Raw genomic sequence first — 12,426 nt, forward strand, 5'->3', positions numbered from 1 at the left:
GAGAAGTAGTTGGTGAACCAGGCGAGGCAATCATTTGAGAAACCAAGCGTGTTGAGTCTGCCGATGAGGATGTGGTGATTGACAGAGTTGAAAGCTTGGCCAGGTCAATGAATACGGCTGCACAGTATTGTTTCTTATCGATGGCGGTTAAGATATCGTTTAGGACCTTGAGCGTGGCTGAGGTGCACCCATGACCAGCTCTGAAACCAGATTGCATAGCGGAGAAGGTACGGTGGGATTCGAAATGGTCGGTAATCTGTTTGGGTCAGTCGGTCCTAAGAGATGGGCGATTTTTTTGGCCTTTTCCCCCAGCATTGTACCAGCCATATCCACGCAGCAGGAAGAATTAAGTCCTCCACAATAGTATGGGGCTTGCCTGTCCTAGCCACTCGGTAGCTCACCATATAAGACGCTTCTAGCCCCTTCTTATTAAGGGTATCTGTTGCTTTTATACATGTTTGACTACTCGAAAGTCATCTTAATTCTTGCTCAAAAAACTCCTGTGGTTAAATTTTCAAATTGTCATGTTTCGTTTCTAAATGTCTGCGCAAGAGTGAAGGTTTCCCACGAGAGAGTAACGGTTAATGTGATTGGATGTTATTATTTGACGAGGCTACCTGTATTTGACATCGTGCTGTTATTTCGCTGAACACCAGATGGTGTAATGTTATTTTTGGCAGTGAAAGGCTACTCAGGGGAGAAAAAAACCTCACCCAAATGCATAGCCCTGCTGGAAAATATAAATGTAATGTTTATTTGGCGTACCCCCGACGGCATTACCCCAGTTTGGGAATACCTGGTGTAGACAATCTTTATACCATCTAAACCACTGTGAAATATATTTCCCATAACCAAAAATATTGTATTTTCAGCTGTTTGAAGCTGGTGTACAAAACCGAAAGATCCACCGCTACTTACACTTGCTTTCCATGAGGATGACAGATCTATAACTCACATTTCTATGTGAATTTGATTTCTGTAACCGTTAGCTTACCAGTGTAATATTGACATAAGCTCAGAAACACTTGTTTTGCAAACATGGTCCTGTTTTATCAATGGGCAGTTCATTACCTCTGTCAAATGAATATGTAGCATAAAGTTGTGTGTATTTGTATTTATTTTTACAATAAAGATGGTGACGTTACAATAATACACATTTACAATAGGCCTATATCTAAAAATACATAAAGCATAGTGAGACAAATACAGAGTGTACAAAACATTAAGAACACCTGCTCTTTCCATGACATTGACTGAACATGTGAATCCAGGTGTAAGCTATAATTCTTTACTGATGTCACCTGTTAGAGCCACTTCAATCAGTGTAGATGAAGGGGAGTAGACGCGTTAAAGAACCATTTTTAAGCCTTGAGACAATTAAGACATGGATAGTTTATGTGTGTCGTACAGAGGATGAACTACCAAGACAAAATATATAAGTGACTTTGAATGTGGTATAGTAGTAGGTGCCAGGCCCACCGGTTTGTGACAAGAACTGCAATGCTGCTGGGTTTTTCACACTCAACAGTGTCCTGTGTGTATCAAGAATGCTCCACCACCCAAAGGACATCCATCCAACTTGACACAACTGTGGGAAGTGTTGGAGTCAACATGGGCCAGCATCCGCTTGGAACACTTTCGACACCTTGTAGAATCCATTTTTTTTTATTTTACCCTAATTTTACCAGGTAAGTTGACTGAGAATACATTCTCATTTACAACAACGGCCTGGAGAATAGTTACAGGGGAGAGGAGGGGGGGGATGAATGAGCCAGTTGTAAGCTGGGGATGATTAGGTGGCCATGATGGTATGTAGGCCAGATCGGGAATCCATGCCCTGACAAATTGAGGCTGTTCTGAGGGAAAAAGGTGTTCAATATTAAGAAGGTGTTCGTAATGTTTTCTACACTCAGTGTGTGTGTGTGTGTGTGTGTGTGTGTGTGTGTGTGTGTGTGTGTGTGTGTGTGTGTGTGTGTGTGTGTGTGTGTGTGTGTGTGTGTGTGTGCGCACACACACACACAAAAAGAGCCTAACCAGTTAGCTTTGGCGCTTGATCAACCCTACTCCTTGGCCAGAGCATCCAGTGTGCGCTCTGAACATTCTGAATTTACGAACGGACAATCTGACAATGCTCTGAGTTTACGAACACCCAGAGCTCACTCTGAGCACACTCTGGCACTCAAGATCAAATGTACGACACACCCGTAGTATAAAGCAGCCTTTAGTCTTGAAATCGCTGGTGGTTCAGTACATTTGAATCCTTAAAGAGATGGGTGGGGCTAAGGATTTAGAGGGTGTGAATGCTGATGAATGGGTGTAGACAAAGAAGCGCTCTCCACAAGGTGTACCAAAAATATTCAAGGACCATTTTCTCACAAGTTTATCAACTTTCAAAGCAGAATTACTTTCTCATTGTTCCTCAACTGTAGTGTATGATATACTATTTTCTAGCTCTGAGTCTACTTTTACCAAATGTAAAAAACACAATTTCAAATTTTGCTACATAAGACCAAATCGAGCCAGTCGGTCACAGTTAGGCTGTTTGAGAAGGTTTGAATCCTAATCAACCTGCATACACATTGTTTGAAGTACAGAACAACATAGCTACTGTAGTAGGCCAAAGCTGTGTGCTGGGAAACCTTGGTAGAGCATGGGTGAAGTAGCCTTTCTTCAGGCCTAATCAAAGTAGGTTTTTGTTTTAATTTCAATGGTTTTTACACTGGAAGGTGATTTTCTGTTTAAGGTGCGTATCACAATATTTTCACATGCAAATCCAGATATTTTTTTAGCAAGTCTGCCATTAGCAGTGCTATTGTAACCTTTAATTTAACCTCTGCCAAAAAGTCTGGGCCTTAATGGCACAGCTTGCTTTTAAACCGTTGTCTGCTGGCTGTTGCCCTCTAATATCTAAAATCAGTTTTGAACTAACTATTAAAGTATATTTTGAATTTACCATGGATAGTCAAAAATCATTGTGTGCAGTTGTCAGACAACCTGGACTCAGGGGTAGACATAACAGGCAACGTAAGCACGGGACACTCCAATTAGTGTGATAGGTAACATTTCTTATGGTGCGTATTATTTTGTGGGTATCCATCATCCATTTCGTATGATATGTTCCGAATTGCAATTCATACAATGTTACGAATTTAAAAAACGTATGATATGTTCTGAATTCCAATTTGTTGTTGCTGACGTTAGCTAGGTGGCTAACGCTAATGTTAGCTAGGTGGCTAACATTAGCTAGGCTAGGGAGCGGGGGTTAGGGTTAGTCTTAAGGTTAGGGTTAGCTAACATCCAAAGTAGCTAAAAAGTTGTAAGGTGTCGGAAATTATCTAAAATGTTAAAGTTGTCTGAGATTTGAACACGCAACCCTTGGGTTGCTAGACTTTTGTGTTATACGCCCACCCATCCACTCCGACCAACCACCCTACTAAAGCCACCCCCAGAGGAAGTTGCCCCGACTATTTTGATCTAATTCCTGTTCCTAGTGTGGAATTACTTGTTTAGCTCCACCCTCTGAACACCGACGTATGGCTCCTTATACATATTGATTAATTGGGCGTGCACATCTCCACCTTCCTCCGGAGCACAGCACAGTTAACGGTAGCTATGACAAGGCGATGGACCATCCACTCTCCTCCTCCCTCTTCTGCGATGAAATGTAATGATAAAGGATGATTTCAGAGTTTAGCCAGGCAGCTAGCTACTGGTAACTCTTAGCAACTGTGGATAATTTGTTTCAAACATATGAGTACCTGTAAATATTTCTCATGTCTTATCCGGTGTCCTGTGTGAATTTAAATATGCTCTCTCTAATTCTCTCTTTCTCTCTTTCTGTCTTTCTCTCGGAGGACCTGAGCCCTAGGACCATGCCTCAGGACTACCTGGTATGATGACTCCTTGCTGTCCCCAGTCCACCTGGCCGTGCTGCTGCTCCAGTTTCAACTGTTCTGCCTGCGGCTATGGAACCCTGACCTGTTCACCGGACGTGCTTGTTGCACCCTCGACAACTACTATGATTATTATTATTTGACCATGCTGGTCATTTATGAACATTTTAACATCTTGACCATGTTCTGTTATAATATCCACCCTGCACAGCCAGAAGAGGACTGGCCACCCCTCATAGCCTGGTTCCTCTCTAGGTTTCTTCCTAGGTTTTTGGCCTTTCTAGGGAGTTTTTCCTAGGGAGTTTTTCCTAGTCACCGTGCTTCTTTCACATGCATTGCTTGCTGTTTGGGGTTTTAGGCTGGGTTTCTGTACAGCACTTTGAGATATCAGCTGATGTACGAAGGGCTATATAAATACATTTGATTTTTGATTTTGATTTAAATATACCAGCTAGCTAGCTACCATTCAGCTGTTTATCTGATAACCTAATTATCTGTAGTGTTAAGGTTAGGCAGTTAGTAGCTAGCTACTGTACTCGAAATGTAGCTGCCTGTTAGCTAGCTAACAAATCAACAGCTGGAACGACCTATTTGTATTGTTTACAAATATCCCCACTAGCTGACTACTTAAAAAAGGTCAAATAGGGGGTGCTTATATTTATCCTGTTTCACTGCATGTACAAGTGATAACCTTTACGTATGTGAGGTGTGAAATGGAAGTGTGTTTTTTCTGCCTATCCCAACTCCACAGGTGACACCCTCGGAAAGTGGGGTCACAACCAGGCGTGGGGTCACAATTGACTGCGAACAATATAACCCTAAAGCTTTTTTGGTCCTAAATATTTTTGTAGGGAGCCAAGGAATGCAACTATTGCCTTTATCAGTGATGGACAGTAGCTAGAATGTGGACCAATTATTTTATAGCAATATAGCTAGCTACTCATAGAATACCCCAACTTCTTGAACATTGTTTTGATGAGCAGGTTAGGATGTGACTTGGTCAAATCATACCTTGTACCAAATGCATTGGCTATCAATAAACATCTTACAATGTATACAGTAGAATTACATGACATGTATGTTCCTTATTATTTACTTAGTATTATCCTACTTCATCCAGATATTCCACTGTTGATGTGTATGTAGCACAAAATTACTAGTTAGCTTGTATTCTCAGAAACAATAACACCAGTGTTCCTTAAACAGAATGTGTATACTGTAATATAGGTTATAGCCAAGAGGAGGAAACTGTGGCTTGTTAGAGCACAGACATGGTTCGTATTTCAGTGGTGCTCATGAGGACTCCCATAACAATTGAAATGTCAATGTGGCCCCCTCAAACATATTGTAACATTGGGAACCCTCAGAAGTCAATGTGTTATAGGACCCTGAGTGCAGAAGTAGACTGTGGGCTTTATGTACATTGTAATCATTTTTTTCCATTCCATTGTTTGCTCAGCTTGTAATTGTATTTGGCTATGTAAACATTACAAGAACAGGCATTGAATGATAAATAGAAAAAAACATGGACGCATTCTTTGATATATTTTTTAAACAATTTCATCCACATCCTCACTTTGTCATTACTACAATATTGCTGAATGCTCAGCCTGTGTTCTTGGTCTGCATCACATAACCTGTAACGGCAGTCGTATAGAGGGGACCAAGGCGCGGCGTGTTGAGTGCTCATGATTATTATTTAATGAAAAAATGAAACACTTTACAAATGAACAAAAACGACAGCAAACAGTTCCGTCAGGCAGCAGACAACAAAACGGAAAACAACTACCCACAAAACACCATAGAAAAACCCCAACTTAAATATGATCTCCAATTAGAGACAACACGAACCAGCTGCCTCTAATTGGAGATCATCCCAAAACTCAACATAGAAATAGAAAAACAAGAACTAAACATAGAAACAACAAACATAGACTTCCCACCCATATCACACCCTGACCTAACTACACAGAGATAAAACAGCTCTCATAGGTCAGAGCGTGACATAGCCTGGGAGTCATCAGTCCTGTAAGGGATGGATCCAAATTTGCAGAATGGGTACCTGGAGCAAAATTGGGGAGGGTCATGCTTTTTCAATTTCAGTCAAGGGGAGGGTTCAGTATTTTTTCTTTTAAATATAGTCCAGTGGAGGGTCATGTAATTTCTAATTATTGAAATGTCTATATTTCTCAGTGTTTCAGAATTAGTTGCTACGGTATATAGGCGATATACAGTATTAGATATATTATTAGGTGCAAAAGGCACCTAAAGGACTCTCAGACCAGAAACAAGGTTCTGCGGTCTGATGAAACCTAGATTGAACTCTTTGGCCTGAATGCCAAGCGTCACTTCTGGAGGAAACCTGGCACCATCCCTACGGTGAAGCATGGTGGTGGAAGCATCATACTGTGGGGATGTTTTTCAGAGGCAGGGACTGGAAGACTAGTCAGGATCAAGGCAAATATGAACAGAGCAAAGTACAGAGAGAGCCTTGATGAAAACCTCCAGAGCGCTCAGGACCTCAGACTGGGGTGAAGGTTCACCTTCCAACAGGACAACGACCCTAAACACACAGCCAAGACAATGCAGGAGTGGCTTCGGGACAAGTCTCTGAATGACCTTGAGTGGCCCAGCCAGAGCTCGAACTTAAACCTGATCGAACATCTCTGGAGAGACCTGAAAATAGCTGTGCAGCAAAGCTCCCCATCCAACCTGACAGAGATTGAGAGGATCTGCAGAGAAGAATGGGAGAAACTCCCCGAATACAGGTGTGCCAAGCTTGTAGCGTCATAACCAAGAAGACTCAAGGCTGTAATCACTGCCAAAGGTGCTTCAACAAAGTACTGAGTAAAGTGTCTAAAGACCTGTTTTTGCTTTGTCATTATGGGTATTGTGTGTAGATTGATGAGGGAAAACAACGATTGAATCAATTGTAGAATAAGGCTGTACCATAACAAAATGTGGAAAGTCAAGGGGTCTGAATACTTTCCGAAGGCACTGTAAATAAAACTAGTCTGCAGTGGATATTCCAACCCTGAGCCCCGGCCCGCTCTGCTCTTTTTATGCTGCTAACCAATTCTGTGCTGTCTAGGCCTAAAGTGGCAGTTCAGGAGGAGGGTCAAAGAATTCTTTAGATGTTTTTATTTTATTAAGCCTAGTCTAAAAAATGCAATATGTTGAGCGTGGACTAGCCTATAGCCTATGTTCTGTTCAGTTTGAGAAAGTAGAGCGTGAAGATGAGGAGGACCGGAGGTCAACTTTGATAGCTTGCTACTACTATAATTCATTTGAATAAAAACTAAATGTTTCCTGCCCATAATATATTTATCAGAGTTATTGATCTCACAATGAGCCAGATTTGAGTAACTTCCATTATGGTGCTGAAACTTGAAGCAGCAGTCGTGGCACAATCAATTAGAAATGGAGCTGAAAGTAGGCAAATTCAAGTATGTATAATTCATTTAAAGTCTTCATTTTAATTAGACTTTACTAACGACAAGAGGGTATTGTTTTAGAGACTATTTCTTCCTATTTAAGAAATTTGGCTATAGGCTGCTATATTCAGTACATAGATTTGTCGACCAAATCTACCCACCATAACACTCTACGTTAAAACCAGGACTCAAATGAAGGTAATATGAGTAGGTATGCAATAGACCTACCTTTTATTAAAGAAAATTGCATATGGGATATCATTGTTTAGTTTCTTTGACATTCAGAATCTGAGCTACAACCTTCTATAGCCGAGGAGACCAAAAATTGACTTTGCTTATGAAGTAATTTAATTCTGTCACTGTCAATTGATTAAGCTATACACTTTCTGTACAATAGAAGATGTTCAAACCCAGACAGCTTTTAGGGAAACACTTGTGACCTTCTCTCGTTGGGTTAAGCTATGGAAGAAGAGTAGCCAGCAGTTAAAGCTGTCATTTTTCTGTATGCCTACTCTGTCTGGGGTGGAAAGGACAGGCGGGCCACTCGGGCTGGGCCGGAGGACAGGCGGGCCACTCGGGCTGGGCCGGAGGACAGGCGGGCCACTCGGCTGGGCCGGAGGACAGGCGGGCCACTCTGGCAGACCCGGGCAGTCGGGCCACTCTGGCAGACCCGGGCAGTCGGGCCACTCTGGCAGCTCCGGGCAGTCGGGCCACTCTGGCAGCTCCGGGCAGTCGGGCCACTCTGGCAGCTCCGGGCAGTCGGGCCACTCTGGCTGATCCGGGCAGTCGGGCCACTCTGGCATCTCCGGGCAGACGGGCCACTCTGGCATCTCCGGGCAGACGGGCCACTCTGGCATCTCCGGGCAGACGGGCCACTCTGGCAGCTCCTGACTAGCGGGCGGCTCTGGCGACTCCTGACTGGCGGACAGCTCTGGCGACTCCTGACTGGCGGGCAGCTCTGGCGACTCCTGACTGGCGGGCAGCTCTGGCGACTCCTGACTGGCGGGCAGCTCTGGCGACTCCTGACTGGCGGGCAGCTCTGGCGACTCCTGACTGGCGGGCAGCTCTGGCGACTCCTGACTGGCGGGAAGCTCTGGCAGCTCCTGACTGGCGAGGCTGGGCTGACACACTAGACGCCTGATGCGTGGGGCTGGTACTGGATGTGCCAGCCTGGAGACATGCACCTCAGGGCTAGTGTGGGGAGCTGGTCTGGGGCTCCATTCTTGCCCCGCAAAACTGCCCTTGTGCCCCTCCCCAAAAAAATTCTTGGGGCTGCCTCTCGAGTTTACTTAACTCTTCCATAGCTCTGGAAACGCTCATCCTTATCTCCGCCCACGTCCATCCTTCTTCCTCGTTCCTCCGCTGCTTGGTCCTTTGGTGGTGGGTAATTCTGTCACATCTGTCGTCATGGAGAGAAGTGGACCAAGGTGCAGCGGAGTTAGCGTTCATAATTTTTCATTCAAAACGGAACACTATACACTTCCAAAACAATAAAACACTGACAGCTCAACAGTACTGACAGCATAACACACTGAACAGAAACAATTACCCACAACCCCAAAGAAAAACACACACTACTATATAGGACTCCCAATCAAAGGCAACTCAACACACCTGCCTTCAATTGGGAGTCCAATAACTAACTCACACGTAACACAAACCCCTCTGCCACATCCTGACCAAAACTAATACAATTGCTCCCTCTGCTGGTCAGGACGTGACACACTGCTCTTTGCAGATCTTCTCCAAGTTATTAAGGTTTCGAGGCTGACGTTTGGCAACTCAAACCTTCAGCTCCCTCCACAGATTTTCTATGGGATTAAGGTCTGGAGACTGGCTAGGCCACTCCAGGACTTAATGTGCTTCTTCTTGAGCCACTCCTTTGTTGCCTTGGCCGTGTGTTTTGGGTCATTGTCATGCTGGAATACCCATCCATGACCCATTTTCAATGCCCTGGTTGAGGGAAGGAGGTTCTCACCCAAGATTTGACGGTACATGGCCCCGTCCATCGTCCCTTTGATGCGGTGAAGTTGTCCTGTCCCCTTAGCAGAAAAACACCACCAAAGCATAATGTTTCCACCTCCATGTTTGACGGTGGGGATGGTGTTCTTGGGGTCATAGGCAGCATTCCTCCTCCTCCAAACACCGCGAGTTGAGTTGATGCCAAAGAGCTCCATTTTGGTCTCATCTGACTACAACACTTTCACCCAGTTGTCCTCTGAATCATTCAGATGTTCATTGGCAAACTTCAGACGGGCATGTATATGTGCTTTCTTGAGCAGGGGGACCTTGCGGGCACTGCAGGATTTCAGTCCTTCACGGCGTAGTGTGTTACCAATTGTTTTCTTGGTGACTATGGTCCCAGCTGCCTTGAGATCATTGACAAGATCCTCCCGTGTAGTTCTGGGCTGATTCCTCACCGTTCTCATGATCATTGCAACTCCACGAGGTGAGATCATGCATGGAGCCCCAGGCCGAGGGAGATTGACAGTTCTTTTGTGTTTCTTCCATTTGCGAATAATCACACCAACTGTTGTCACCTTCTCACCAAGCTCCTTGGCGATGGTCTTGTAGCCCATTACAGCCTTGTGTAGGTCTACAATCTTGTCCCTGACATCCTTGGAGAGCTCTTTGGTCTTGGTCATGGTGGAGAGTTTGGAATCTGATTGATTGCTTCTGTGGACAGGTGTCTTTTATACAGGTAACAAACTGAGATTAGGATCACTCCCTTAAGAGTGTGCTCCTAATCTCAGCTCGTTACCTGTATAAAAGACACCTGTGAGCCAGAAATCTTTCAGATTGAGAGGGGGTCAAATACTTATTTCCCTCATTAAAATGCAAATCAATTTATAACATTTTTGACATGTGTTTTTCTGGATTTATTTGTTGTTATTCTGTCTCTCACTGTTCAAATAAACCTACCATTAATATTATAGACTGATCATTTCTTTGTCAGTGGGCAAACGTACCAAATCAGCAGGGGATCAAATACTTTTTTCCCTCACTGTAAATCCCGACCCTTACCTATAAGTTGATTTTGTCCACCCACACCAGACGCGATCAGGACACGCAGGCTGAAATATCAAAACAAACTCTGAACCAATTATATTAATTTGGGGACAGGTCGAAAAGCATAAAAAATGTATGGCAATTTAGCGGCTAGCTTGCTGTTGCTAGCTAATTTGTCCTGGGATATAAACATTGGGTTGTTATTTTACCTGAAATGCACAAGGTCCTCTACTCCGACAGTTAATCCATATATACAATGGTCAACTGAGTTTGTTTCTAGTAATCTCTCCTCCTTCAGGCTTCTTCTTCTTCTTCTTTGGACTTTATATGGAGGTTGGCAACCAAATTTTAGGTATATTACCACAACCGACTGGAGTGTGGACCTTAGTTCATCTTTCAATCAGGTATATGCTTCTAAAAACCAATGAGGAGATGAGAGGCAGGACTTGCAGCGCATTGAGCGTCACAAATAGAACCAAGTTGTATTTTAGCGCCTGGCTACGCAGACGCTCGTGAGCAGTGTGGGTGCAATGATTGAATAACATGTAAAAAACTGTTATTGAGAAATCGACGTCACCATCGTTCATTATACAATATGCTCTTTGCACAGTATGTTCATTATATGTTCTCCTCTCTAACAATGCACTGCACTGTTTTACAACATGTATCCATGTTTAACTAATCCAAAATTATGGCAAGCAGACAAGCTTGGAGTCGGCACAAAAATGTCTGTGTATCCAGTTACTGTTTTGTGTGCCAGTAAGACTACTGAGGAGACCACAATCCAGCAGGCTCCCGTCCTCGGCCTGTTCTCTACTGTAGCAGGGAGAAAAGAAATTGGCATGAGTCAGCCGTTTGTTTCTGCTCGGGTCTCACGGAAGCAGCATAGGCCCTAGTGAGTGGGTGGAGCAGAACTAGTAGAGGAAAGAGCCCAAGTTTAAGATAGAAGGCAGCTTGCAAAGGCAGCTTACATCTGGCATAGGGGAGCCTTATTTTACATCATCGAGCTGGCCCCACACCATCATATACCAGTGGTGGAGGTGGTTATGCATAGAAGTGCAATAATTAGAACAGACAAAAGGTGCTATCTAGAACCTAAAACAGTCATTTGGCTGTCCCCATAGTAGAACTATTTTAAGAACTCTTGGTTCCAGGTAGAACCCTTTCCACAAAGGGTTCTACATGGAACCCAAAAGAGTTCTACCTGGAACCAAAAAGTGTTCTACCTGGAACCAAAAAGAGTTCTACCTGGGACCAAAAAGTATTCTACCTGGAACCAAAAAGAATTCCCTTATGGGGACAGACACATTTATTTTGTTCATGGTCCATCTAATATAGTGGGACAATAGAATTAGCCACTTGTGTATTTGTAACACTGAGAAGGACAAAGCATTGTGAGCCGTCATTTTAAAGCATTACAGCAGAGATGGCTGGCAGTGTACACACCACGTAACATTGGTTTGGATGGGAGTGTCAGCTCTACTAATTGTATTTCTGTGTGATTACGTCATTGCACCTCCACTGTTATTCCCTCTCTGTTCTGTGGTGTGTAATCATCATATATCTTCCTTATAGACGTCTGACAGTGAGATTAATCTATCCTAATTAGCTATCCTAATGTCCCTGGAGTGAGACGAACTGTCACATAATCAATCTATTGATAAACGAACAGATAGATTCCAGCCCGGTTTTTAATTGCAGTTCTGTGGTGTGACAATACAATACTATCACTGCAGCACATGACTGGAGAACATAGGTTAGGCCTTGGAATTGGTCTAGGATCAGTGTTGTATTTTTAACAAATCCTAATGATTAGGGTTATGGCTAGGGTTTGTGTTGAGCCGGGGTGTGGACACGAAGCTAACTTTAGGGTTGGGATTACTGTTTTACTTTAAGTACAATATAATACCAATACCTTAAAATGTACTTTGAAATAATGACACAATAATGAAGGCACTTTAAAAACAGAAAGGCGGTCTCTAAATGTCACCTAGTTTATCATAAGTTGAGCCATCCCACTAGGCACACACTGGTTGAATCAATGTTGTTTCCATGTCATTTTAACGAAATGATGTTGAAATAACGTGGAA

Source organism: Salmo salar, chromosome 12 (genome assembly GCF_965601325.2).
Source record: "Salmo salar chromosome 12, fSalSal1, whole genome shotgun sequence".
NCBI lineage: Eukaryota > Metazoa > Chordata > Actinopteri > Salmoniformes > Salmonidae > Salmo > Salmo salar.